General features: G+C 37.9%; 1 protein-coding gene and 1 non-coding gene across 2 annotated transcripts in view; both read right to left on the bottom strand.

Annotated features, from left to right (window-relative positions):
- Positions 1-27091, bottom strand: part of rab3ab (RAB3A, member RAS oncogene family, b) — a 57790-nt gene that overhangs the window by 24398 nt on the left and 6301 nt on the right. The gene's annotated exons all lie outside the window — the stretch shown is intronic.
- trnat-ugu (transfer RNA threonine (anticodon UGU)) lies at positions 19307-19379 on the bottom strand. The gene has a single exon. It is a non-coding gene; the product is annotated as a tRNA-Thr (tRNA).

Below are 27091 nucleotides of genomic sequence, written 5' to 3'. Positions count from 1 at the left end.
TTTTCTTTGATTTATTTATTTATTTTTACTTTATTTTTTAGAGCTTTTCAACATTTATAGAACTTTTCATTTAACAAATATTACATGTATAATTTCAAGTAATGTATTTATGATACAGAGATTGACACTGGACATGATAAACAAACAGAACCCAAGGAGAAAAAAAAAAGGCAATACAAACAAAACACACAAAAAAGAGAGTCAAGACAGTGCATTCTGGTACCATTAAAGTAAATAAATAAATAAAAAAACAGGTCAATAATAATATAAACACCTAAAATGTATTTAAAGTTCCAGGCCAGGTAACACATTCATGCAGTGTAAATGAGGCTCCCATATTTTGTAAAATTTATTGATAGTTATTTAGGGTGCACTTCATTTTTTCTAACTTTATATTAACCATGATGTCTCTGATTCTTTTTGTTTTTTTTTTAGCTTTTATACTGTTTTATATACATTATTCATACTTTAATGACACGTAAAGATGATTGCACTTTCAATTTTGTTGTACCTGTACAATGACAATAAAGATATTCTATTAACCCTCCATTACATAACACTATAGAATAGAATAGAATAGAATAGAATAGAATAGAATAGAATAGAATAGAATAGAATAGAATAGAATAGCCTTTGTCATTGTGGGTGCAATGAAATTAGGAGTGCTACTCCAGTCAGTGCAACAGTATTAATTATAAAAAATCCAATATGTCAGAAAATAAGAATAGAGTGAATATAAAATTACAAAAAGTAAAAGATTTGGAAATAGAATATAAAATTTTACAAAAAGTCAAATAAGAATAGAACTAAAAGTCAAAAAAAAAAAAAAAAAAATTAAAATAGACATCAAATATGAATAGACACAATATTAACAGTATGTAATAGTAGAGCTCGACCGATATGGGATTTTTGGGGCTGACGCCGATACCGATATTGGGGGCTAAAAAAAGCCGATATCCGATATTGGCCGATATATGAAATAAGAACACTGATCTACACAGGATATGATAATCTTATATTAGATAATTGTGGACAGGTAGATTAACAGTTGCATAAATCTTTGTTTATCTCACAAAGATAATTTACAAAACTTTCACACGCTGTATAATAGTCTGATATTAGACTAGTCTGTGACCTGTGGGGAGCCACGGGCTGTAGATGTGGTAGTTTTTATGCTGGTGTGTATTCATGCATGATGTAACACATTTGTCCAGTAGTCACCACCAAAGTGTTCTGGCCACAGGCTACTGTATTCCACAATTACTAATATCTCCAAAAATATTGGTCCTATCAACTTACGGTTTTTGCTAGTCTCTTCCTTGACCAAAAATCATAAGTATGGTTAACTGCAGTAGTCAGCTTTGTACGGATTTTGTGTGAATCCCTGGACACACACACACACACACACACACAGAAGCCATACTGCATTGTTATTGCAAGAATATTAGTGCTTTACTGGATGACATAGCTCTGTATGAAAAAAATAGAATGTCTTTTACCAGGAAATCAGCAGCATATTTTAAGAATGAAGTCCAACAATAATTTCCATCCACTCAGGGATTGTTGCTGTTTGTTCTGAATGTCAGTTTGCCTCAGTTTTAAAGGCTCACGATGTAACGTCAGTGTGTGCTCATGTTCCATGGAGTCAGTGTTGGAACCTCTTCGCTAACTTTCCTTCTAAGCTGATGGCGTACATCCATGGTAGCAGCAACGGAGGACTGTCGTTCCACAAAAATCCTCATTCTTGAGTTATTCCATGTTTTTCTTTCTTCTCTTCTACAGTTGCAAGAGTTTGCGACACAAGCTAACATTAACTGAGAAATGGAATCAGCTAAACATGACCGAACAATCAGCTCCCAGAACAGAAACTTCACATAAGGACACATAAATGTTACATGAGGCAGCACACTTACAGCAGATTAAAGCCTTTATATAGACTGACACATTTTCTAGAGACTCAGGAACATCTGCTCAAACATAATGCAGATGGTCGTTAAGGTCATAAACCCCTTAACAGAGTCTGAGCTTGAATGTACGATCGGGCCTGTGTACCATTTTTAGAACCAGTTTGATGTGAAGCCATGTGCTGAACTAAGACCGTGTCCACATGAACCCGCATCTTTTCCAATCCAATCACTTTCAAAAAAGTGAACGGAAAACACAGAATTGTTTCAGGAAATATCTGCGTCCACATGAAACTAAAAATGACTGAAAACGATGTAGAACAAATCAAACCAGACCTGTATGTGGCGTTGTAAAGCTCTTGCAAAAAACGGAGAAGAAGACGTGGAGCATGAACATAAAGCTTGCACACTGTATACAAACCATAGGCTACAGAAGAAGAAGAACGATGACAACAACTCTCCACTGTAGATCCAAGAGCATGCAGTGAAGATTGTTAGCCATGGTTGTTTATTGCTCATTGTAACGAAAGAGTAGCTGAAGATTTGGATTCAATATTTCCCATAAACTCAATAGCTGCTGTAGCACCAGCGCTGCTCTGTAGTGCATCGTTGTTGTTGTTGTTGTGAAGTGGTGTCTTGCTTCCAGGGTGAAAGGTTAGAGAGGTGGGGCTATGACATCATCATTTTAGAAAAGTTGCAGTTCGGTCAAACAGACGAAGATGTGAAACCGGCATGTTCACTAGTGATGTGACGTTCACGAACGAATCGAATCTTTTGCATGGCTCTTTGAAATGAACGATGGGAACCAAGTCTTTGTAAAGAGCCGTTCATTTTTTATTTTTTTTTAACCCTTTCATGCACACTGATCACTTCAGTGGACAGGTGTTCAAAAGTGTTCTCTTGTATATTCATGGATTTTGTTGTTTTAGTTCCATATCAGCCAACACAGTGGACACCTACGCATCCTCACATACACTGCAATTCATACCATAACTGTAACTTTGCTGGTCTACATAAACCTGATCTGCAGTAAGATGTTTGAGAGTAAAAAAAACTACTAATTGTTATTAGACTGTAATTAATAGGTTTTTTTTGCATATTACCTCCATGCAGGTATGTTAAATGTGTGAAAACATCAGATTAGCAGCATTAAAATGTTTTTATTTCATAGTTTTCACACAGTATATCAGTAAATACATGTTTCTTTGGTTCTAAAACTAAATGCACGGTGTCCACCTGAGTGGACATTTTTGTAACTCCATAAAAATAGGCTAACAAAAATCAACAGAATTATTATTTTTATGTCTAAAGAGGGATAAAAACACTCAGGAAAAAAATTGTGATTAAGGTTCTCATAATTCATGTATGAAAGGGTTAAGGAGGGACTGTCCGATTGCCTGTCAATTTAGCATCACTGGGGAGGCACTGGGCAGGAGGAGAATGTTTGAGCAGAAAAAAAAGAGTGCTTGCACACTGCACATGTCTCATGGCAAGAAGTTAGCAAAAAAACAACAGTTTGAAGCGTGAGGTGAGCAAAGAAAAGTTTGAGAGTGAGTGAGTGAGCACCTCTGAATAATGAGCCAAAGAAAAAGGAGGAGTATTTGGATGCACTTTTCAGAAAGAAAAGATGGGCATGCAACTGGCAATATTTGCAAAAAATATATATCTTTCAAGTCTGGGTCAATAAATAATTTGCATCGCCATCTGAAAACACAGCACCCAACTGTACTTGTGGAATAGGCGAAATGTCACAGTCATAGATGATACGAATTCATTTTTAGGCTACAGACTAGTCCACATAATGTACCGTGATGTTTTTTGTCAAATTCCAGCATTTGCCTCATGTCACCTCTCATGTCATGGATTTAGACCACACATTTGAACTAACTATTCTTTTTTACGGTAAGATAATATTTACTGCCGTGCCAGTTAAACACCTTTAAAATGTAATGTCAATCACATGTAGCCTATTTAGTCATTAAAACATTGGTGTTTCAAAATAATGCAAAAAACATAAAAGAGCCAGTCTGGTGAACGACTCTTTTCAGTCAACGGCTCCTGATTGAATGGTTCCCTTCAAAGAACCAAAAGTCCCATCACTAATGTTCACACTTATCCACTCTGGGACCTGGTTTCAAAAAGGTGCAGTTTCAGTGACTGAGAACGTAGGGTTTGTGTGGACGAAAGGCCTATCCTGGAGCGCCGCTAGCAATTGTGTGTGTGTGTGGGGTGTACATGGGGTAGGGGCAGCAGTTATATGTGTGGGGGTCTGGTCCATAAGTAACATAACTAACGCTGTTCGTGAAGCGAAAGTCAAACTTAACATGCTTTCAATGTCCGACTCCCGACTTCTATGCCTCTATTATACAGCAGACCTTACACGAAACTTCTAACCTGTATCCACTGGACCCCCTCCACTGCTCTATGGGCCCCCCACAAATGCTGGGCCCCATGAACTTGTCACATTTATCCCCCCCTTTACGGCGCCCCAGGGCCTATCTGATACAAAACTTTTGTGGATACGACAGAAACCGTCTTCATATGGACAGGACCTACGTGTTGCACTTCCACTGAACAGAAGAGTAGAAATGAGACTACCAAAGCCCAGGACTCTAGTCCACGTGGTGACTTTGTAAACACGACACAACGGGAAGAAGAAAAAGCAGGAGTGAAGAAGCTCATCCTTCATCAGACACTATTAACTCCATTAATCTGTTTTTAACCGTACATTCATCATGTTGTCATGCTGCCTCTCATTCTTAAACAAGCTGTATTTAGCGCCGTGACGCCTTCACCTTCAGGTTATCGGTGTCGGATTCTTTTAATTTGACAAACCATGCAAAAAGACACATTGATCATAATTTCCTTGCTTTATTTAAAACAGAAATTGGCCCAATTCTACTCGAACGAACACAAAACAAAGTGCACATGAATGAATACATCCAACATGCACAAGCATAATTTTAACATAATTCAGGATGAAGATTGGGAGGTGGAAGAAACTGTTTGTTTTTTTGTTTTGTTTTGTTTTTTTTACAGATGTGTAACCAGTGAGTCGTGTGGGGTGTACAATGCTGTGGAGTCTTGGTAATGATGTGCTAATTGGGCTGGAACAGATCGAAGCTGTAAACAATTAGACAAAAGGGAGTCGTGACCACTTCTAATTCACGTCATCAGTTTATGGTGGAAATGGTTTTATTTATGTAATGCACACACAAATTCAAGCACTTTTCAGATTCAGATTCACTTTACTTCTCACAGTGGATCTACAAATACACAAAACATTTAACAACAGGCAGGATATTGATAATATTGCATTTACTTGTCTTAAGAGTCTGGTTTCAACCAGCTCTACATGTAAACTGTCATGAGATAACATTTATTAGGATCTGGCGCTATATTAATATATTTTGATTTGATTTGATTTGACTTGATTTGATTTGAAGACATCTCAGGTTGTTCATATTTGTTCAGATTTTTCACATTTTTTGTGAAAGGGCAGTTTGTAAATGTAAAAAAAATCATGGAATTTTACTTCTTTTACAATAAAACAAAGAGAAAAATTTGAAGTCATCATAAGTCTGATTAAAATACGTAACATAGAGCTGCACGATATTGGAAAAAACTGTCATTGCGATTTTTTTTTTAACCATGCGATATATATTGTGATTTGAAAAAATACTCAAGAGTATATAATAGCTGTGGGGTGCCGACGTAAATGGTCAAACTAATTAGTTGCATTTCCTCTCGTTGTGGTGACAGGTGTAAGGCACTATCGACACAGAACACGTGTTTCAGTATCCTCCTTCTTGTAGCTGAAATAATTCCAGATAACTGACGTGGCTTTTCTTTTTGGCACCAAGTCTTCATTTACAGTGATTTTCTCTTGTTTTTATTTTTCAATATTGTTAGCAGTGACTCACTCCAAACTGATTAAGAACGATTGTGATTGGTGGATCGCTGCGTGCAGTGTGTGTCAAAAGTTTGGACTCACCTGGTTTTCTTTATTTTCATGACTATTTACATTATAGACTCTCGCTGAAGGCATCAAAACTATGAATGAGCACACATGGAATTATGTAGTTAAAAAAAGTGTGACATCACTCAAAGCATGTTTCATATTTCAGATTCTTCAAAATAGACACATTTTGCTTTTATTACTGCTTTGCACATTCTTCATGAGGTCGTCACCGGAAATATTTTCCAACAGTCTTGAAGGAGTTCCCAGTGATGCTGAGCACTGGTCGGCCCTCTGCGGTCCATCTCATGCCATTTAAATGAGAAGGTGAGTCCAAACTTTTGACTGGTAGTGTAGGTGAGAACACAAGTTCATTTGCCTCCTACATTGCAGGACCTGCGATGTGACTACTGCGTACACGTACATCGCAATGTCGACGCTCAAACGATATATTGTGCAGCTCTAAGGTAACATTTAGCACATTTAATCCCTGAGGCGGATAATTTCTACAAACTTGTGGACCAGTGTACTTATGCTGCATTTCCACTACATGGAACCGGCTCTACTCGACTCGGCCTTTTTGAGTTTCCATTACAAAAAAGGACCTGGCATCTGGTACCCGGTTCTAGTTTTTTGGTATCACCTCTGCCAAAGTTCCAAGACTGGGGACCAGATACTAAAACATGACGTGTACACACTGCAGGCCACTGATTAGTCAGAGAGTCGTCTCTGTGACCCGCTGTTTTACAAAAACAAATGTGGAAGTTGACAGTAAATATAGTGGTAAGTTAATCCACATGATGACAGCCCGCAAAACTACACCATGGTCAGTCAAGGACATTCAGTCTATTTGGTGGCCGATGTAAAAAATTGATAGGGATGCACCGATACTGATACGAGTATTGGCATCGGCTCTGATACTCAGTGTGTGTACTCGTACTTGTACTCGTAAAAGATATCCGATAAAAATGCACCGATACCACTTATGGCCGTGTGACATTCCCAGTTCAGTGCAGCAGGTACGAGGAGGAGGAATAATGTGTGTGGAGTGTGAAGAGTGTGGAGATTTTTAAAAATAAATGACGGTGATAAAAGTAACGCTGACTGACAGTAACGTTCCAGACACAGACAGATACGGACGCAGCGTTCTGTCCGTCCTCTGCGTACATTCCATCTGTTTACCAGGTGCTCGCAGATGCGTAAACAGAATGAGAATACCAGCAGGAGTATGGAGCGGTGTGGACCGCCGCCAACAGAAGTGAAAACCAAACTTATGGCTCATTTCTCTTTTCTCTTCCTGCTGAAGCTAAACTTTTAAACCTTACCGGTGAAAACGCTGCAACATTAGTATCACATTAGTGTTCCCTCTGTCGTCTCCATGTTTGTTATTACTGACTTTCTTCTACTTCTTCTTCTCAAAAAACTTTACTCTTCTTCGTGGTATTTGTCCAGTGTGGTTAATTCAGAGTGGTGCCCCCTGGTGGATTGATTGAGAAACGCTCATTCCAACACATTAAATGTCAGTAGCAGCAACTTGATTCCAGTCAGACTAACGACAACGACAATAAAGCACATTTACAAAAGAAACTAAGAACTGGAATGGGATTATTAAGTACTCGTATCAGTACTCGGTATCGACAAGTACCCAAATGTAAGTACTTGTACTCGTACTCGGTCTGGAAAAAAGTGGTATCGGTGCATCCCTAAAAATTGACGAGACAACACGCAACAAGCGAGTTTATCGGCAACTCTCTGAGCAGACGACACAGAAGTAATGTACCGCATCGCTATGACGTCCAGGTACTGTAAAGTCAGTAGTATCCTGTAAAGGAAACGGTCTCCAGGAATAGGACCTGGTACCAGAGTTGAGTCGAGCTGAGTCGAGCCAGTTCCATGTAGTGGAAATGCGGCATTGGATTCAGATTCAGATTCAGATTTATTAACTGTCATTCAATAAGAACATCCCAGATGCTGTTACAGAACAAAATAGCAAAATGCACTGCACGAAATAAAAACACAGAAAAAAATCTTAAAAACACCGACTAAAAACAACCCATATATATGATAAAATATTAAAAACTGCACTAAAATAAATAAATAAATAGTTAGTAAAGATAAAAAAGAAATATTGCACGATGGAGGGGTCACTATAGTACCTATTATTGCACGTTCTGTATTTCGGCTCTGTTTGGCGTCTTTTCTACAGACTATAGTGGAAGTCACATTTCTTTGTAGATATCCACCGTCATTATCACAGGGCTGAGTAAACTGAACAACGGGCTAAAAGGCTTCAGGAAACCTCTGCGACTCCTGAGGGTAGGATGACTTGAGCCCTCAGGACTCAAAGTCTCTGTGCCCTGCTCTAATTATAGAACAGCGTTATCTCAACTCGACTGCAGTGGAACACTAGAACTCAGAGGAAATAAAGCACAAACAAAACAACTGCACCCTCCGCGGAGCTCCGACAGATCGGTTTACACCAAGGAACAGAGAGATGCTTGATAAATTATGGAAATGCACCGACCCTTCCTCAACACATCAGCGGGGTGTTATGCAAGAGGGCAGAACGGCAGAACGCTGTTACCATCGGTCAATAACACTGTCAATACAGGAAGAATATAATAATAAACATACAGTATTTTAACAATGGTGTCATTTTAACATTTTGGTTTTAGGGGTTTAATTTCTACATCTTCTTACTCCTTTTTGGTCAAATATATGTAAGTCATATGAAAGATCATACAGATTTACATGCAAATAGATCTGCTTGTATGTATAAGTGCACATCTGTATATGTATATGTGTATAAGATCAGATTTGATTTTTTTATATTACCATGGGGAAATTTCACTGTTAACAGCAGCAACATACAACAAACCACTGCAGAGAAAGACAGGTAGAAAAACAACAAACAAGTTAAAAATGGAATATGAGGAGAAAAAATCTAAATATTTATTGCTATAATTATATAAAAGTAGATTGTATAGTGTATATGTAAAGTCTTAGGCCAGCTCTAGGTTTGTTGTTATTCTAAGGGGTTGAAATGATCATACATATTTTTTCCTTATTCTTTTTTCTTCACATTCTACAAGAAAATACAAGAAAAATGTTCACAGCCTTAAAAACACACAAAAAAACTGAACTAAATGTGTTAAAAAGGTTAAAGTCATTATTTAATGTGACCTCTGACCCCATGGAAGGAGGTAGCACAAACAATTACAAACATCTGACATGTGTTGAATGAAACCTGGTATAAAATATCAGAAAATTAATGAAATAAATCTCATATTGTCTGAATAAAAGGGTTAAAGATATGTTAAATGCAAAGGGAGGTCACACTAAATATGACCACTTTGGTTTATAGAAGCTGTTTTTGCTCTGAAACTGTAGTTTTTCCTGCTGTTCATACTTCACATTTATCAGATTGGATCTAAATACAGAGACAAATGCATACGTGTGGACATTAAAATTTTAATAAACCAACAAACATAAGGTTAAACTAAGACTTTCACACAGAACTGTATATGTACAATTAATGCTACTCTTTTATTTTTCTACCTTCACTTAAATATAATATACAGGGGTTGGACAAAATAATGGAAACACCTTAAAAAATCAACAAAATATAATTTAATATGGTGTAGGTCCGTCTTTTGCGGCAATTACAGCCTCAATTCTCCGAGGTATTGATTCATACAACTTGTGAATTGTTTCCAAAGGAATTTGAAGCCATTCTTCAGTTAGAATACCCTCCAACTCTTTTAGAGACGATGGCGGTGGAAATCGACGTCTTACTTGAATCTCTAAAACTGACCATAAATGCTCAATAATGTTGAGGTCTGGGGACTGTGCCGGCCATACGAGATGCTCAACTTCATTAGAATGTTCCTCATGCCATTCTTTAACAGTTCTAGCTGTATGGATTGGGGCATTATCATCTTGAGGTGAAGGTGTTTCCATTATTTTGTCCAACCCCTGTAAATATAATTCACTTAAACACTTAAATATTGTATATTTATATTCTTTTTGGGTGTTTTTTCTTCTTCATGTCTTGTTTCTACTTTCACATGGTTGAAATAAAAATGATCAATCAATCAGTAGTCACTTTTCCATTGGACATCTGTGCAAAACTTTACCGATATTTACTAAATGTCGAAAAAACAAAATTGCGTAATGTCAATTTTTCCATTAAATCACAAATGTGATCATTTATTTATTATCATGAGATGACACAAGAAGTCATTCCATAAACGTGGCGACAAACATAAATATCATGTTGATTTACAGATATATTCATTATTATTATTACATATTACTCCTCTATCCCGTACTAGATTCAAAAATGATTGGTTTCCTAGTTGCACAATGTTTCTCTTAAAACTCTTCTTCTTCGCTTATTGTAACATCTGTCAACATCCCTTTTTTTATTCATGTGACTCTACTTGCAGAAAAAGGTCTTTCCATTGCAGTTTTGTGTGATATACCATTTGCACTACACCCAAAAAAACACATGTTGCCAGCGCAAAAACTTTTATTAAAAAACAAGAGTTTTGATGAAATTGTTGTTTTTCCGTTAGGCAAATTTTTATGCATAAGTTATATTTGTGCAATTTGAGGGTCAATGGAAAAGCAACTCATGATTTCTGCTCAAATATCTGTATTGTTATTATTGAAAAACATACAAAAGTGCATCCCCTTGGTTGGGCGGCTGTGGCTCAGTTGGTAGAGTGGGTCATCAAATGACCAAAGTGTCAGCGGTTCAAATCCTGGCTCTGACTGTCCACATGTTGGAGTGTCCTTGGGCAAGACACTGAACCCAAAGTTGCTCCCAGTAGGGCCAGGCAGCCCCTTGCATGGCAGCAGTCGCCCGCTGGTGTGTGAATGTGAGGAATTGTAAAGCGCTCTGGGCACCATGAAGGTGTAGAAAATGCGCAATATAAGTTCAGTCCATTTACCATTTGTTTTTATTGCTGTTTCTATTACAACTTCGGCAAAGATACCAACAATTTTTCTCAAAGTTTTTTCTGTTACTCACAATAAAACCAATAAGATGCAGACTTATGCATAACCAATGTACTTATTATACATTGTTTTAAATATTTTATTGTATCACTTAATATTTGTACCCTGACTTTATATGTCATTAATCTTGACGGACTGTATCTGAACAGCTGCTGGCTGAAGGGTTGGAGTGTGATCAATATATTAAGTCGTTCATCAGTGACAAAACACACAGCGCATTGAGATTGTGTGTTGTCTAAACTAAATAAATCAATATTCATTGACTTTGGCAGAGTGAATGCACAACACACAGAATGCCAAGTTACCTCGTGAACTCTGAAACACCTGAACGAAAACATTTCACCCTGTATCACTTTTGTATTCCTTTGACTCAATAAAAATGTGCCGTCCTAGTTTGAGACAAAACATAAACAAAACTTAATGAGAGTCTGGGTTTTCTTAGAATGTTTCTGTTGATAACCGTTCTTAGTTTTGACTCTGAGTGTTGTTTTGGAGTAAAGATGGTCAGATTTGTACTGAAGCATAAAGGATGACTGACAGCTCTACAAATCTGCAGAAAAAGTAACATTAACACAACGATGAGCTGTAGAAGCATCATCTGACAGAGAAGAGGATTCATTTAGAGAAGAATGAACTGAAAAAATAACTGAAATGAGCAAAAGCTGACGATAACCGCAGTGAAAGTCAGTGTTGGAAACTCACTGCAGAAGATTTGACAGTTCAGCACTTTTTATGTGTAAAAAACGCAGCAATTAAGTGCATGTTAAGTCATTTTCTCACAGTTTTGAACCACAGCTCTATTTAGAAATGACCTCAATAAATGGTTGATTATTAAGTTATTTTTTACAAAGTGAAGATGTTTTCTAGGCTTTAGACTATGTGTTTACAGAAAAAAAAAACATCCAATATCTAACTGTGGGGTTTAACCATGTTTAATACATTTGCGGAAAAAAATTATTAGATTATGCAAAGTCATCAAAAACAATGGTTATGCAATAAGTCCTAACTCCTGTGTGTATCACGTGACTAAAACAGACAGAAAAGAAAACATGGAATGCCTAAAAGCACTGTTTTTGTCAGTACAATGCCATAGATATTGATGGAAGAACTGAAGTGATTTTGGTTATTATCAAGAAAACATGGAAAATGGATAGATATCAGCTCTGAAATTAAACTACTATGAGCTATTTTTGTTGTTATCATATTTGTCCAAACAAATTTTCATTTTCATTTTTTTTTTTATTAATTTGCATATCATAAACAGCAAGAGAAAAATGAAAAAAAAAAAAAAAAATTCATGCAAGTAACACCATTGTGCAGGAGAGGATAGACATCAAAAAAGGCTTATGTAAATACCTCCCCAGAAATAAACAATACACAGGAAAAAAAATAAATTTGAAAATACGATATAACTGAAATAATAATCTAAAGTAAAATTTAGATTTAATAAATTTAGTAAAAACAAATGTACCTTTAGTTGTACCAGGCATTCAAATGACCAAGAAATTGAAGAAAAAAAGGGTGGTCTAATAATTTTTTCCCTGACTGTATTTAAGATCGTCAAACACTATTTCTCCAGTGTCCTTCAGTTTTTAACATCTCTAAATAAGTGACTGACATCCTTAGCCCATTTTCCACACAGGAAGTTTTCCATGAACTTTAGGCACATTTCCACTGCAAAAATTCTTATACCCAGATAAATAAGATCTTTGTAATAAAAGTTCCTGGGAATCTGGTTGAAAATATTGTGAATTTAAATTAACAAAAACCCCCAAATGTGACACGATGCGACTATTTTTCATCCTGAAACAAACTGGAAGTGAGATCAGATTTGCTCACAGCCAGAGTTCGGTGTTCGATTCCATCCCAGCCTTATATCTTATTAAAAATGTATCTGCTTGTGTTACTGTTGCACAAAGTGTCTACTCAGCTCGGCACATATTTCAGCCCATGTGCCTTTTATCGACAGTGTTTTTTATTTTTGAGCCAAGTCAGCGATGTCACAGTGATAGAACATTAGGCATAAGAACAAGTTTAGATTCAGGAATATCAACTTAGGAACACTTACACGCAGAATTTGGATCTCCCCGTTCTCCTAAACTTCTGCAATTATCTCTGGTTTTTCAGGGCTTTGATCGATCCTAAGAACTTTACCTCCAAACTCCCCTGAAATATGTGCGTCAGCATCCACAAACAACAACCTGCCAAAACATTCTAGCCTTTAGCAACTGTTTTCTCCATCTTTTCTGACACAAAAATCCCATAAATCCAGTTACTCACTTCTGAAATGTTTTGCTGCATGTCTAGAAACTCCTTCTTTACCTATGAATGAATGAATAAATGAATGAATAAATGTTTTACTTCAGCCTGGAAGATCAATTCAAACAGTCTGAAACAATTACAACTTTTAAAAAGGTACAAATGAACTATTGTTCAAAAATATACAGCTCAGGATTGACTAAAGAAAATACTTGTTTAAAAGACTAGAATCAGTATTGGTAGTTGAGATAAGGACACGATTTACCTGAATTAAATTAAATATGTTTTCTTTTCTGTTGTATATTTAGCAATGATTGCATTGAAAATGTTTTTCTTTGTTTGTTTTCATGTGGAAACATTGTGTTAATTGTAAATAGGATTAAGCAAAATAAGTCTGAACTTCAGCCTAAACCCTATCGCTTGGATTGTATGTGGAACAATGAATATGTTGTTTTTTGTTTGTTGTTTAAAGTAATTAACGATTAAATAACTACTACTACTACTACTACTACTACTACTACTACTACTAATACTACATTAAAAAAAAAAAAAACATTACAACCACCAACAAAGCAAATTATTGAAGCAAATTATCAACAGAAACCACCAAAACAAAACAAGAAATGTATCCTATTACACTGAAAAAATACTTTAAAGGAGTGATTTTTTTTTTAAATGGAATTATGCATTTTCAAACACTTCCCTGTGGTCTACATAAACTGTAAATGCTCTGCTTGGGTCTGAATTCTTCATTCATTCAACTCCACAGGTCCATTTTCAACCCTATTTCTGAGTAATGACACCAGAAAGGTGGTTCAGAGCACTGGCCATTTAAATGCAAATGAACCACTTCAGGCCCCGCCCCCTCCAGGTTGTTGGCCGTGCTGCTCTGTCCCGTTCAACCAACAACTGAACATTTTAGATAATTTGGCTCCAAGTTTGGACGTATTTTCAGTTTTTACTCCAACCGCTGCTGCTGATAAACAATTATGTCGTACTCAGAGAAATGTTCGTCAGAAGTCTGGACCTTATATGTGCAAATGTCATGACGTAACTAGTTATAAAATGTAACAAATTAAGCAGGAATTAAAACAGGTTGTAGAAATCAACTCGATTTTTGCCAAAATGAATATAAAAATAGCTTTGCAGCACGTGGAGGGTTCAAATTCAAACTGTATGAACTATTAGGGTCCAAATACACAAAAAAATTTACAAAAAAATAATAAAAGTGGGTTTAGCAAAATATGAGCCCTTTAATACAGTTGTAGAATTTACTTACAAATCTGAAAAGGAGCAGGAAGTAGGAAACGCTTATTTACTTCCACCCCTTTTCTTTAACTCATGTATTACAATACACTGGTCAACAACAAATTTATTGTTTAAGTTTTTTGAGCTGATTTCAGATAATTTTGGTGTGCTGAATCCAAAAATCACATTAATTTTGCTCAATCAGGTCAACTTTCTGAACTATGCTACATATTGGCTTTTTAACATTTTTGCTTACATTTATGGGCATTTTCACATCATATCATACAAAGATTTTACTTTTGATTAATGTTTTTTTTAATATTACAGGTGAATGAAATGGCTTCGACTAGAAGATCTTGCAAAAATAAGCCTGACGTATTCTGCTACATCTGCGGTGAATACACCATTGTACCTAACAGGAATCAAGTCACAAGTTTCATAAAGTGTGCTTACCAATCTTATTTTGGTATTAAACTTGGTGACCAAGATAAAGTTTGGGCGCAGATTGTGAGAAGATCAAATTTTTCAAAATCAAATTAGCAAAAAAACCTGACCTGATTGAAAAAAACAGATGTCATTTTTGGATTTAGCGGTGCAAAATGGTCCTGATTCAGTTGAAAAAACCTAGACAACTTGCAAAAAACATTTTTTTGTAACCCAGTGATATTTCAACCTCCTTAAATTACTCTAAGCTGCAAGTCCGCAATTAATCACAGCCCTAACAAAACAATGATCCTCCCATAAAAGGAAGAGGAAAAAAATTAAGAAAATAAAATAGGAAAAGAAAGTTAAAAGGAAAATAAATTAACAGCAGTAACGTCCTTATTATTAGTTAGAGATTTTCTTGTGATCAGACAAGTAGAATTGAGGAAAGATGTTTTTTTTTTTAACCTGTTGATGGTTTTGCCTGCACCTTCAGCGTTCATCAGAGCTGTCAAACACTTCCTGGTGAGACGTGTCTAAAACCAGCTCATCAGGAAACTTTTCAAGATAAAATTTCCCAACCCAACCGTGTCTGTTGCTGGTGAAGAACAGTGTCCCAGGTGTGCGGGTGTGATGAAGGCTGGAGCTACAGCCGAAACCGTCAGTAGGTTAAAAAAAAGACATCTTTCCTCAGTTCTACTTGTCAGATCACAAGGAAATCTCTAACAGACATTTGGAATGGAAGACATGATGAACATAATCACTCTGTCCTTATTATCACTCATTCCCATTATTTTCCTCATACCCAAAGAATAAACAGGAGAAAACCCAACATTCATATGTTTTGGTCTCATATCTCAACTAAATCATATCTTTACACCTCTGTTGGACATTAAATTGTGATTATCTTCCCTATAAATAAATGTTTTCCCAAATATTCTATGACGTTGGAATCTTTGCAGACTCAAAAGAACGTGACAGTTATTCATAGATGTGACAAGAGTAGGTACAGAAGTAGCTGCTCAAGTCTGTCTGGATCTTGTCAAACATGTTTCTGGTTTTCAGACGAGGCTGGCGAACGTTCGCTGTTTGTGACGTAGCGGCAGCAGCTTTTCCTCTGCATCTCCGAGATTAGCTCCTGAGAAGAGAGTTGACTTAACCTCCACTAGACTCTAATTTGATACAGGAGCTTACAGAATAAGGCCTCTGCGCTTAATCTCAAAGTAATTAACAAAATTCTCATTATGCAAATGTCTTTCAGCCTGCAGGATATCGCTGCTGCTGCTGCTGCTGCTGCTGCTGCTGCTTTCATTTGACTGGGATGGTAAAACACTTTCTCCTCCAGTGCCAAGTCAGCTACAGACCTCCAGTTTGGTCAAGTTTAGCATTCAAAGAAGAGGAAATGACTGTACATCAAATCCTTTTTGAATGCTTTACCCAGTGGAACATGTTCAGGATTTCCAAACTCAAATCTTAAATAAAGTATAAATATCTAAAAATAACAGCCAGAGTTTATTAATGTGTGTCTTCAGGCACTGCAGATGAATAAATACAACCTAGAAACGCCTCTTTGTGAAACTGTAACGCTTCTTAAAGGCTGCACAGATACTGATTATCGTTTGAAACTGGGTTAAATATATATTTCTGGGAAAATGATTATTCCCTCCACCAAGTGTAACGATGGAGGTTCTGTTTTCATCGAAGTTTGTCTGTCTGTTTGTCTGTTAGCAAGAAAACTCAAAAAGTTATGGACGGATTTTCAGGAAATTTTCGGGAAATGTTGATACTGGCACAAGGAAGAAATGATTAAATTTTGGTGGTGATCGGGGGCGGAGGTCTGCGCTCTCTGAGTGCTTTTCTAGTTTCCTCCACCAGGAGGTATTGTGATCACTTTGCTTTGTGCGTTTGTGTGCATGTTTTTTTGTTAGCAAGATGACTCAAAAAATTATGGATGGATTTTCACAAAATTTTCAGGAAATGTTGATACTGGCAGAAGGAACAAATGATTAAATTTTGGTGGTGATCCGGGGGGGGGGCAGATCTGTCTTGGCGGAGGTCTGCGCTCTCCGAGTGCTTTTCTTGTTTCGGATGTATTCCGACCTACTTTGTTTGGTTTGTTTAAAATGGACCAAAGTTTGTTTCCCCGGAAAGTTCAGACTTTTTTCTAGGTGTGAATACAAACATGCGAACTCTGATTCAAACCAAACAAGCTCTCCTGGGGGGTCTCGATCCACTTCCAAACAAACTCTGGGCTGTTTCACTTCTGGTGTGAACTAACCTCAAGCCAAAACAAACCAAGGAACCATGTGCCTTTTTATGCTTGATGAGCCACCGTAGCCATGAAGCCGTTGAGCAGCACTCCTTCGCCGATGCAGAATGACACGTAAAACATTGACAAATTCCCTCCGAATGAGCTGTTCTTGACAGTTAACATTATTTTCATTAGTTTGCGTCTGTAAAAATAGAATACATATGCCAAAAACGATAACTGCACGTAGGACCTCCATGTTTGTTTTCATCAACACCGGCCATCTCTGATTCACCCCACCCTCGACTTTTCTGTCCAGTGCCACCGCAGCTAATCACATTCGTGCTTGTGTTTACAAATTTTGGGCCATTAGCAAAAACTGCAATGAGAACGCGATCCGACCCAAACGAAAAAAATAAAGTCCACATTTCATCCGAACCAAATAAGCAGACAAAAGGCCTTTGATTTTTGTTGTGGTCGTTGTGAAATAAATAATAATATATTAATGTTGAAGAACTTCCCAGCGTATGGGTTCAACATTTTTGACTTCGTACAGCTGTGAGAGAGAAACCTCATGCACAGTAACAGATGAACGACGGTAACCTTAGTTGGTCTTAATTATTACTAAAGGGAAGACCTTTAAGACCCCAGTGAGATTTGAACCTACAACCCCTGGTTTAGCATAACAGTGCTCTAACCCCTGAGCTATGGAGCCCCATGTAGGTACAAAGTTATACACAGTCCAACATTTTGTACAAAACACAAACTGTTCCACTACAAACAGACACCAATGACAACCTCTGCTTTCTTCTCTTATAGCGCCACTTGTTAGTTCAACTGACTGTCACCATGGTAACAAAAGTCTCAGGGCCTGTCCAAAATCCCACCCTTCAGTTCAACTCAAGACACCACTTTATGGAAGTCAAATTCAATCTGAAACTCAGATTCTCCAGAACCAGGAATCATAAATAACAGATTCAGTCTGTGTGGTGAATGGGAATTCTGTTGCTGCAGATACAGGGGATCATTTGACCTGTTTTATTTTTGTTTTTTTTCTTCCTTCTTCCTTCTTTTCTTTTTGAGTCACATCTCTTCATGCATCATTTCTCTTCGTTGCACCAGCAGTCTACTTTACTTATGGCATTACAACATTCCTACTCTAGCACAATGATAAACACACACACAAATTACAGAACCATTTTGTGCAGTTGTACGATAGAGCAAGCAGAAGGTTTTGACCCTTTAACCACTGAGACATTATTCCAGGTAAACATGCTGCTGTGAATTAGCGTCTGTTTCAGTGCGTTCCTTTTCTTCAGTGGTTTTGTTTTCCTGTGTGTTTTAGGTCAAAACAGGTGGAATAACAGAAAACGACAAAGAGAGGAATTAAAGTTTGACAGGTTTTTACTAAATAAGGCACTCAGAACGTACATCAATAAGAGATTTAGGATGTTGAACATGAACTGTGAACTGGAAGAAACTGAACAACGATTTGAATTTTGGCCCAGTAGTTTTAATTCTGGGGCTCTTTTTTCTAAACCAGTAGACCTGCTGTTTCCGTGTTATCCTGTAAAGTACAGCGTTGACCTGCGGGGGACCGTTCCTTTACTTTCTTGGTAAATTCCACGGTCATTTTCAGTTGAATAACCTCTCAGCTGGCATGTCTGTTTCTACACATGAAATTGGGCACCATGGCAACGTGGCCCTATTGTTTATCTGTTGCTAGGTAACCCACTTCAATTCTATGATTCTATGATTCTGGGCATTTGCAAGGCTACTGTATTCCAAAATGACTAATATCTCCCAAAATATCAGTCCTATCAACTTGCTGTTTTCGCTAGTCTCTTCCTTGACCAAAAATACATTAGCATGCCACACTGCAGCCGTCAGCTGTGTATGGATTTTGTGTGATGCCCAAGACACACTTCCCTTTTATAATATAGATGAACTTCTCAGCACATTGTTTAACTTTGTTCTAGTGCCCTCACCCCTGACCTCTAGGTCCCCATACGCTCTATTTAAATGCAAAAGGAAAATTAATAACCTAGAAATGCTGAGCAAGGAAGGTCAATAGTCCATTGTTCTTTACATAACATCCGAGTTAAACACAGAACACGACCTTTGCTTCTACTTTCAGTTGGTGGAACAGGTTGGATCACCAAATGATCACCAATATACAAAGGTCATAGTTGCACTACATTTAGAAAGTTAAGGTAGCGGTAATCTGTTTGCTAAAGAAAGACCAGGCCCCAGCGAGATTTGAACTCGCGACCCCTGGTTTACAAGACCAGTGCTCTAACCCCTGAGCTATGGAGCCACATATACACAGCTGCAGCCGCAAATAGTCCAGTATTATGGACTGTACACAATACTATTACACCACAAAAAAACACAACCTCCATTTTCTTCATTGAATAGAATAGAATAGAATAGAATAGAATACAATAGAATACAATAGAATACAATAGAATAGCCTTTATTGTCATTGTGTGTACAATGAAAGTAGCAATAGCGTCACTTGTTAGCACAACTGACTGTAACCACGGTAACAAAAGTCTTAGGGCCGGTGTCAGATAGAAAAGTGTCCCCCATGGAAAAATGACCTGTGGGTCAGTTTTCTATTGTGGAATTCTGACCCCCCTTATGGAAAAGTGACCCATCCCCAATAAAACAACAAATTTGTTTATTTAAGGTTTATATATGAACACAAAACATGCAATAACCCTAACCCTTGTGTTATGCTACTGGGAGCCTCCCTGTAACTCACTCACTCATTCTGACATCCTCTGCTCAGGCTGTGAATCTACAACAGGCTGTAGCCGACGCTGTTTAGTGTAATTCATTACTTACCTCCCAGTAGCATAACACAAGGAAGAGGTGGGCTTAATGTGGAAGCTGTAGCCGGCACTGGAGCCAGGTCAAACCCACCAATAGAAACTCTTCTGTCATCCATCAGCGTAGGCCCCGCCCATTACTCCTTTATCAGGCAAGTGACTATTTTTGGTAACTTCCACAAACATTAAATACGGGGCCAATCCTGTGCACCAGTGAGGTCAAGAATAATGTTGGTTTTTATAACACTATACTGTGATTCAGTGAGATTTTAGAAACATTTTGAAGCTGCAAATAGTGAATATGAGTGATTTTTGTGGGTTTATTTTTAGTGAGTGCTGCTCAGATGTTTAATGGTAAGAGGAGGGAGACTGACACTACGGCTGAAATTTTGAATTTCAGAGTATTTCAATGAGTGCCCCATAAAGGGTTAAGTGCAGTTTAACTTGCAAGCAAAGAGGACTGATTTATGAGTAAAATTATCTTTATTTGGTTGTCACTTACAGTCTTTTGCTGTCAGATCTCTTTTTTGGCTGCAAATCTATTGTATTTGATTGATGAATAGAAAAACAAATGTCTCTCCATAAACCCTAACCCAGTGGTTCCCAACCTTTTTTGGCTTGTGACCCCATTTTAACATCACAAATCTATGGCGACCCCAGACATTCAAAACGCGGACTTTTTTTCTGCTAAAATTTATTTGTTTTTGATCATGTAATAGTTTACTATACTATGTTGTAAATAAATGTTAATTTTAGACGACATTTAGTCTATATCATGTATATTATTATGGACGGAGGCAGAAAAGCCAGGTGTAGATTACTGCACCAAGGGAGATTTTTATTTTCCCTGTTCAGGATATGTACAGTCAGTCCAGCTTGGATTTACAAGGCTGACAATTAATACTGAACAAACAAGAACTCAAAGAGCTGCAGCATCTGAACCCGGCCACAATGTATTGTGACTTTCTCTCTCAACTCAACATGTATTTTTTATTAGTCCGGGTTTTTTTTTCTTTGTTGTTGTTTTCTTTAATCAATTACTAGAAATTTCAGGCGACCCCATTTGAATTCCAGGCGACCCCACGTGGGGTTCCGACCCCAAGGTTGAAGAACACTGCCCTAACCCTAACGCTTATCGTGTGGTATTTTACGCGTCTTGAACATACACACAGAAAGCTTATAATGTGTACAGATAATACACCAATTAAAAGTGGCGTGTTATCTGTTAATTCATGATATCACGTTGTCGTACTACTGAACTTGAACTGGTGTCCTCTAGTGCAGACAAAAAACCCACATTCACCACAGATTTGGGCTGAAATCGCAAAATGCCCTGAAGGACAAGGAAACATAAAGGTGGACATATTGATGAAAAATAAAGTCATGTTACAATACATTACACTGAGAACCCATCCTTCAAACCAAACGCCACCATCTAACTATTCATTCAACTTATTTGGTCTTTTTCTGTAATTAATCATGATTAAGAGTGGAGACTTTCTGCACGGGACAATGACATCATGAAGCTCTGCCCTAAAGCCGTCACCTTAAGAAGATTGACGTCTCTGAGGAGCTGATTGATCCGGAGCTAAGTGCTGCTGCAGCTGGCGATCGAGGCACATTTAATCAGGACCGAGCGGCTTCCTGCAGACTGACGGCTGATCCTGAACTGATCCCAGCTCAGCCCGACACCTTCCTGCTCTCAGACAGTTACCCAGACGCTGACAGAGACGTCTACGGTGAGAACTACAGCAGAGGTGACGTTCACAGTCAACTTCATGTAGAGTCTGAGTTCAGTTTGACGGTTGATGCCAAATGTGAAGTGCTGTGATTTGTATTTGCTCAAACAAATACCTCGTCTGTAGAAAGCAGACGTAGTGAATCAACTGCAAACATCAAATCAAAAACAATGTGTTCCGACTTCTGAATTCACAGTTTACACATTTCCTTCCTTGTCTGAGTGAAACTACTGAGCAGATCTTTATTAAATCCTCATTTCAACACAGCCTTGCCACAAAAAGAGTAAAACATTTGATGAATAAAGCTTTCTTTTTAACTGTTATGGTATTTTTTTAACTGTGATTCACCCTAACCCACACTGGATGCAACGTGATATCATCAGTTGCGTACAGATAACACGCCACTTTTAATTGGCATGTTAATTGTATACATTATAAACTTTCAGCATGTATATTCATGCGGTTAGGGTTAGGTTAAGGCGGTGTTTTTCAACCTTTGGGTCGGGACCGCATGAGAATACAAAATGGGGTCACCTGAATTTCTAGTAATTGATAAAAAAAAACAACTTACTAATAAAAGTAATAAAATAAAACTACTAATAAAACTAAAATAACATGCCATTAGTGCGATTAGTGGCTAGCATGATTAGCAGTTAGGGTTAGCAGGTGGCACGATTAGCAGCTAGTGCATTGACACGTAATCAAATGGCATTAAATAACACGCAAAAGAATGAAAATGTGTAAGTATAGCACACCAAATGCAATAAAGTGGCATCACATACAATGCGATTTCATGAGATCAGTCTGCTGGATATTAAAATAAAATATAAAATACCACAAAATGCAGCATAAAGAAAAGAAAGTTTGCATTTTTGCTTGAAAAATGTGAAAAAAGAAAGAAATTCAAAACCTAAACAGCTGGAATATTGTCTTTTCTGTCTGTGTCTGCATCTCTACAACTACATAGTTCACCTTGAAGATTTTCCACGAGGTACCTTTTTTGAACAAAGGCCTACTAATGGCATCATAAGTCTCCTGCCGCCCCCCCCATCCCCCCAAAAAATTTGTGGGGGGGAGGGTATGTTACTGAAAAAGTAACACGACGAACCTGTATGTGGAGGACGTGTTGGGTTAGTTCTGTAGATAAAACCCCCTCACCACATCAGTTCCCACCTAAAACACTAATTTGTGATTGGGGGGGGGGGGGGGGGGGCTTTGTTATACGCTGATACTTACACAGGGTCTTTACGTGGGGGTACCACCCCAGTTGAGAATGTAATGCCGCGTTTCCACTACGTGGAACCAGCTCGACTCGGCTCGACTCGGTATTCCTGCAGACCGTTTCCATTACAGGATACTACTGACTCTACAGTACCTGCTCGTCATAGCGATGCGGCGCGTTATTTCCATGTCATCTGCTCAGAGAGTTGCTGAAAACTTGCTCGTTGCGTGTTGTCTCGTCTGAATTTCTATGTCAGCCACCAAAGACTGAACCTCCTCGACCGCCCATGGTGTAGTTTTAGGCTGTTATCATATGGATTCATGTACCGCTGTATTTACTGTCCACTTCCGCATCTGTTTTTTGTAAAACGGCGGGTCACAGAGAAAACTGTCTGACCAATCAGTGGTCTGCAGTGTTATACATCACAGTTTAGTATCGCTTGGAACCTCGGCGGAGGTGATACCAAAAAACTAGTACCAGGTACCAGATTCCAGATCCTTTTTCATAATGGAAGCGCAAAAAGTCGAGTCGAGTCGAGTTGAGCCGGTACCACGCAGTGGAAACGCGGAACAATAGTCCAACCACTTGCATTTCAACATCATTTTTGAATCTGCTGCATCTCCTTTTTGTGAATTTTTTTCCCTTCCCGTCCTGTGCTCGTGCCCCCCCAGGAGAGTGTCCGCGCCCCCTTGGCCCCCCAGTTCAGAACCACTGTCTTAGTAGATGGTCTGGATCTGATCAGACATGAAGTCCGTTATTGTTGTGTAAAAAGCCACACATACACATCATGACAGTATCGGTAAACACGGTCTGTTTCAGTTGTTTGTGATCTCAGTTTTGACAGGTGTAACCTCAGATGTGTTTTATTTCACTCATTGTTCATTCCCTCTTCATATCGGACCTGTCCACCTTCAGTTTGATAATAACGGACCCTGAAAACACCTCCACTCCACCACAATAAAGAGCAAAACAACTGAGGATGGAGACATGAATACAAATCCTGGGTGGAAATTTTAAAGGTCAAGGAACTGATATGAAATATATAGTGTGTGTTCACAAAATAGTGGAATTATTCAGCATTTTTTTAGAATCTGATACAAAGTCAATTAAATGTAGCACGTTATATGTAGTACTTCTACTTTCAAATATTGAAAAAATGAGCTAAAGTTATAATTAGTGTTTAGACTAGACTGGATTTATTTCCAGTGACAGGGATTTATGTGAGTAGTGAGTCACTCTGAGGAAAACTAACACCACAGGGCCTTTGACCAAAGCATCAGAAAGTGACCAGATGGGATGAGAACCATTAAGAAACAACTTTTAGAGTCAAAGAAAAGAAGTGATAAAAATAGAAGCTGTTGTTTTCTCCACTGGACTCAGCTGTAAATGTAAAGAATGGAGTTTGATGCTGAATGTCAGCGTTTCTTCTTCATGGTTGAGTTTGATTCTGAGACTTATGAAGGTATAAACTTATTATGGGATGTTCTTATCTTTGCTAAACTGCTGTTTGTTGACCCACGGTTCAGACTAAACTGTGACAGTTCTGACTTTGTTTGTTGGATTCCAAACAGATCTTTAGTTCAGCTACAGACAACACAAACTGAACAGAAAACAGATGATTAGTGTTTTTACTGTGGCTGTTTTCAGTCTAAAAACAGAGCTAAGCTAACGAGATTCAAGATTCAAAAGTTTATTTGCCATTTGTGCATATACACATAGGAAGTTTTGTGCAGTCGTTCAGAGTCAGATTAAAGATATATGAAATACACATAATTCTTTTTTTAAAAAAAGTGCATAAAACCTTATATAAAAGGGGAAAGACAAGACCAACAGAGCTAAGTTAACAGAGCTATAATGTAAACTATCAGCTGATGCAGCACGTGAAGGTTATAAGACATTGTGTTAAAATGTCACAAAATAATTCACATATGAAACCATCAAAATGAAATAAAAATCTAATCCTAAACTCTTTGTCTTTATCTCCATCCTTGTAGTTTTTCTTGTAACTAATCCCTATGTAAACATCCCTGCTGCTTTTTCTTTACAAATCAGGTGAACAGAAACATCAATAATCCTGAATAAATTAGTGTAGTTGAGTGTGTCTTTTCCTCAGGTCAAAGTTCAGCCACATCGAGCTCAAACCAAATGGAACGTGATCTATTTGTAAAACAACACAAATGGTTAATGGTCGGTCAATTTCAACCGTTTGTCTTAATAATTAGGCTGCAAACTGTAGCATGTACTGAGCCCCACCAAGAAAAATGTCTCCTCATCTGTTCATTGAGTGTGCGAGCAGAATTAAAGAGCGTAAACACTACTAAACGCTAAAATATTGAAATCTCCAGTGAGACACAAGGAGTCAAATATATGCACTGATTAATCAGCAGATTAAAACTCAGCATGATTCAACTTCTGGCAGGATTGTGGATGTAAAACTCCATCCATTCATCTTCCAAACTGCCTGGCCTGTTTCAGCACTCACTGGACAAAAACTGAAAACTAAAATCAATTTCATTAACAATTATTGTCGTTGTATAAATGTGAACTCAGCAGCCTTTTGACCTCTGACCCTTCCAATAAAGCGCTGATGTCTGCACTGCTGTGCTGTTTGGTTTATAAACTGAATAAAATACAGTGCAGACGTCAAAACAAAACAGATAACAAATGTTACAGTGGATGGAAAAGTGAGGATCCAAACCAACTCTAATGTCAAGATCTGAAACTCTTCAAACTGAGACAGTACATTTATGTCGCGTTTCCACTACGTGGAACCAGCTCAACTCGGCTCAGCTCAGTATTCCTGGAGAGCGTTTCCATTACAAGATACTACTGACTTTACAATACCTGGATGTGGTGCGTTACTTTCGTGTTGTCTGTTCAGAGAGTTGCTGATAAACTTTCTCGTTGCGTGTGGTCTCGTCTGAATTTTTACATCGGCCACCACAGACTGAATCTCTTCGACCAACCATGGTGTAGTTTTGGGCTGTTATCATGTGGATTAATGTACCGCTATGTTTATTGTCCACTTCTGCATCTGTTTTTTGTAAAACAGTGGGTCACAGAGAAAACTCTCTGACCAATCAGTGGTCTGCAGTGTTATACGTCACGTTTTAGTATCTGGTCCCCAGTCCTGGAACCTCGGTGGAGGTGATACCAAAAAAGTAGTACCGGGTACCAGATTCCAGGTCCTTTTTTGTAATGGAAACGCAAAAAGGCCGAGCCGAGTCGAGTCAAGCTGATACCACGTAGTGGAAACGGGGCATTATTCAGATCTTTATGACCAGAGGATGAAAAAACTACAAAAAATCAGCTGACTAGAAGAGTCCATTTTGTGGTGATAAAATTTCTCAGTCTGCCTTCTGCCTTTTACAGCCATTAACAAATAGAAAAATCTTCCAGTGTCTGGATACATATACATGTGCAGACTTATTATTGTTTCTAACAATGCTACCCAGTAGGTGAGCAGCATATGTTCATTTTAATCAATATATCACCCTGTTTTTACATAGTGATTATGCAAATTGGACTGAGTTTTAGAGTTTAGACACTATGAACTCCATGGTGTGTATGTGGGGTGGGTATAAATAACACTGAATAAAAAGACTGAATGAATCCACTGGTTTGTGAACTGCATTTTTCAAGCCTTGACATGTGTGACATGGCCTTCACCATCTTGGTTTTAAGGTGGTAAAGATGGAGAAGAGAAAGGAATAACACCAAAATGTTACTGAAAACCCCTCCCACACTAACACTAACATTGTCATAATAAACACCACTTTGTCAGTTCACCTCCTTAATAAATGTAAACCCAGACAGTTGTGTTGATAACATTATAAATGTACAAACACTAATCACAGCCACCTCGGCTAATTAGCAGGCTAGCTGACAGACCATTGAATCCTATACATATTAATGCTAACATCAACTAACAACAGCTAAATTAATCTAGTTCCTGTAATTAATCTCCAGTAAACTTCATGACAGAATCCTCTGATGGTTTTGTTGAAACACAATTAAAACAGAGCTGCCTGTCAGGGACAAAAATAGGCTTCATTCAATAAACCAGCAGCTGCTAACGCTAGCTGTCAATCAAAGCCCACACATACACAAACAACCTCACCTGTCAATCACAGGAGCCACACCCCAAATTAATCAGAACATTTTGGTATCATAATCAAACAAATGCATTATATCATAATTCACAACTGTGCAGTTATAACAGAGGGAAATGAAC

Source organism: Sphaeramia orbicularis, chromosome 4 (genome assembly GCF_902148855.1).
Source record: "Sphaeramia orbicularis chromosome 4, fSphaOr1.1, whole genome shotgun sequence".
Classification (NCBI taxonomy): domain Eukaryota; kingdom Metazoa; phylum Chordata; class Actinopteri; order Kurtiformes; family Apogonidae; genus Sphaeramia; species Sphaeramia orbicularis.
This window is presented reverse-complemented; position numbering and strand designations above follow the sequence as displayed.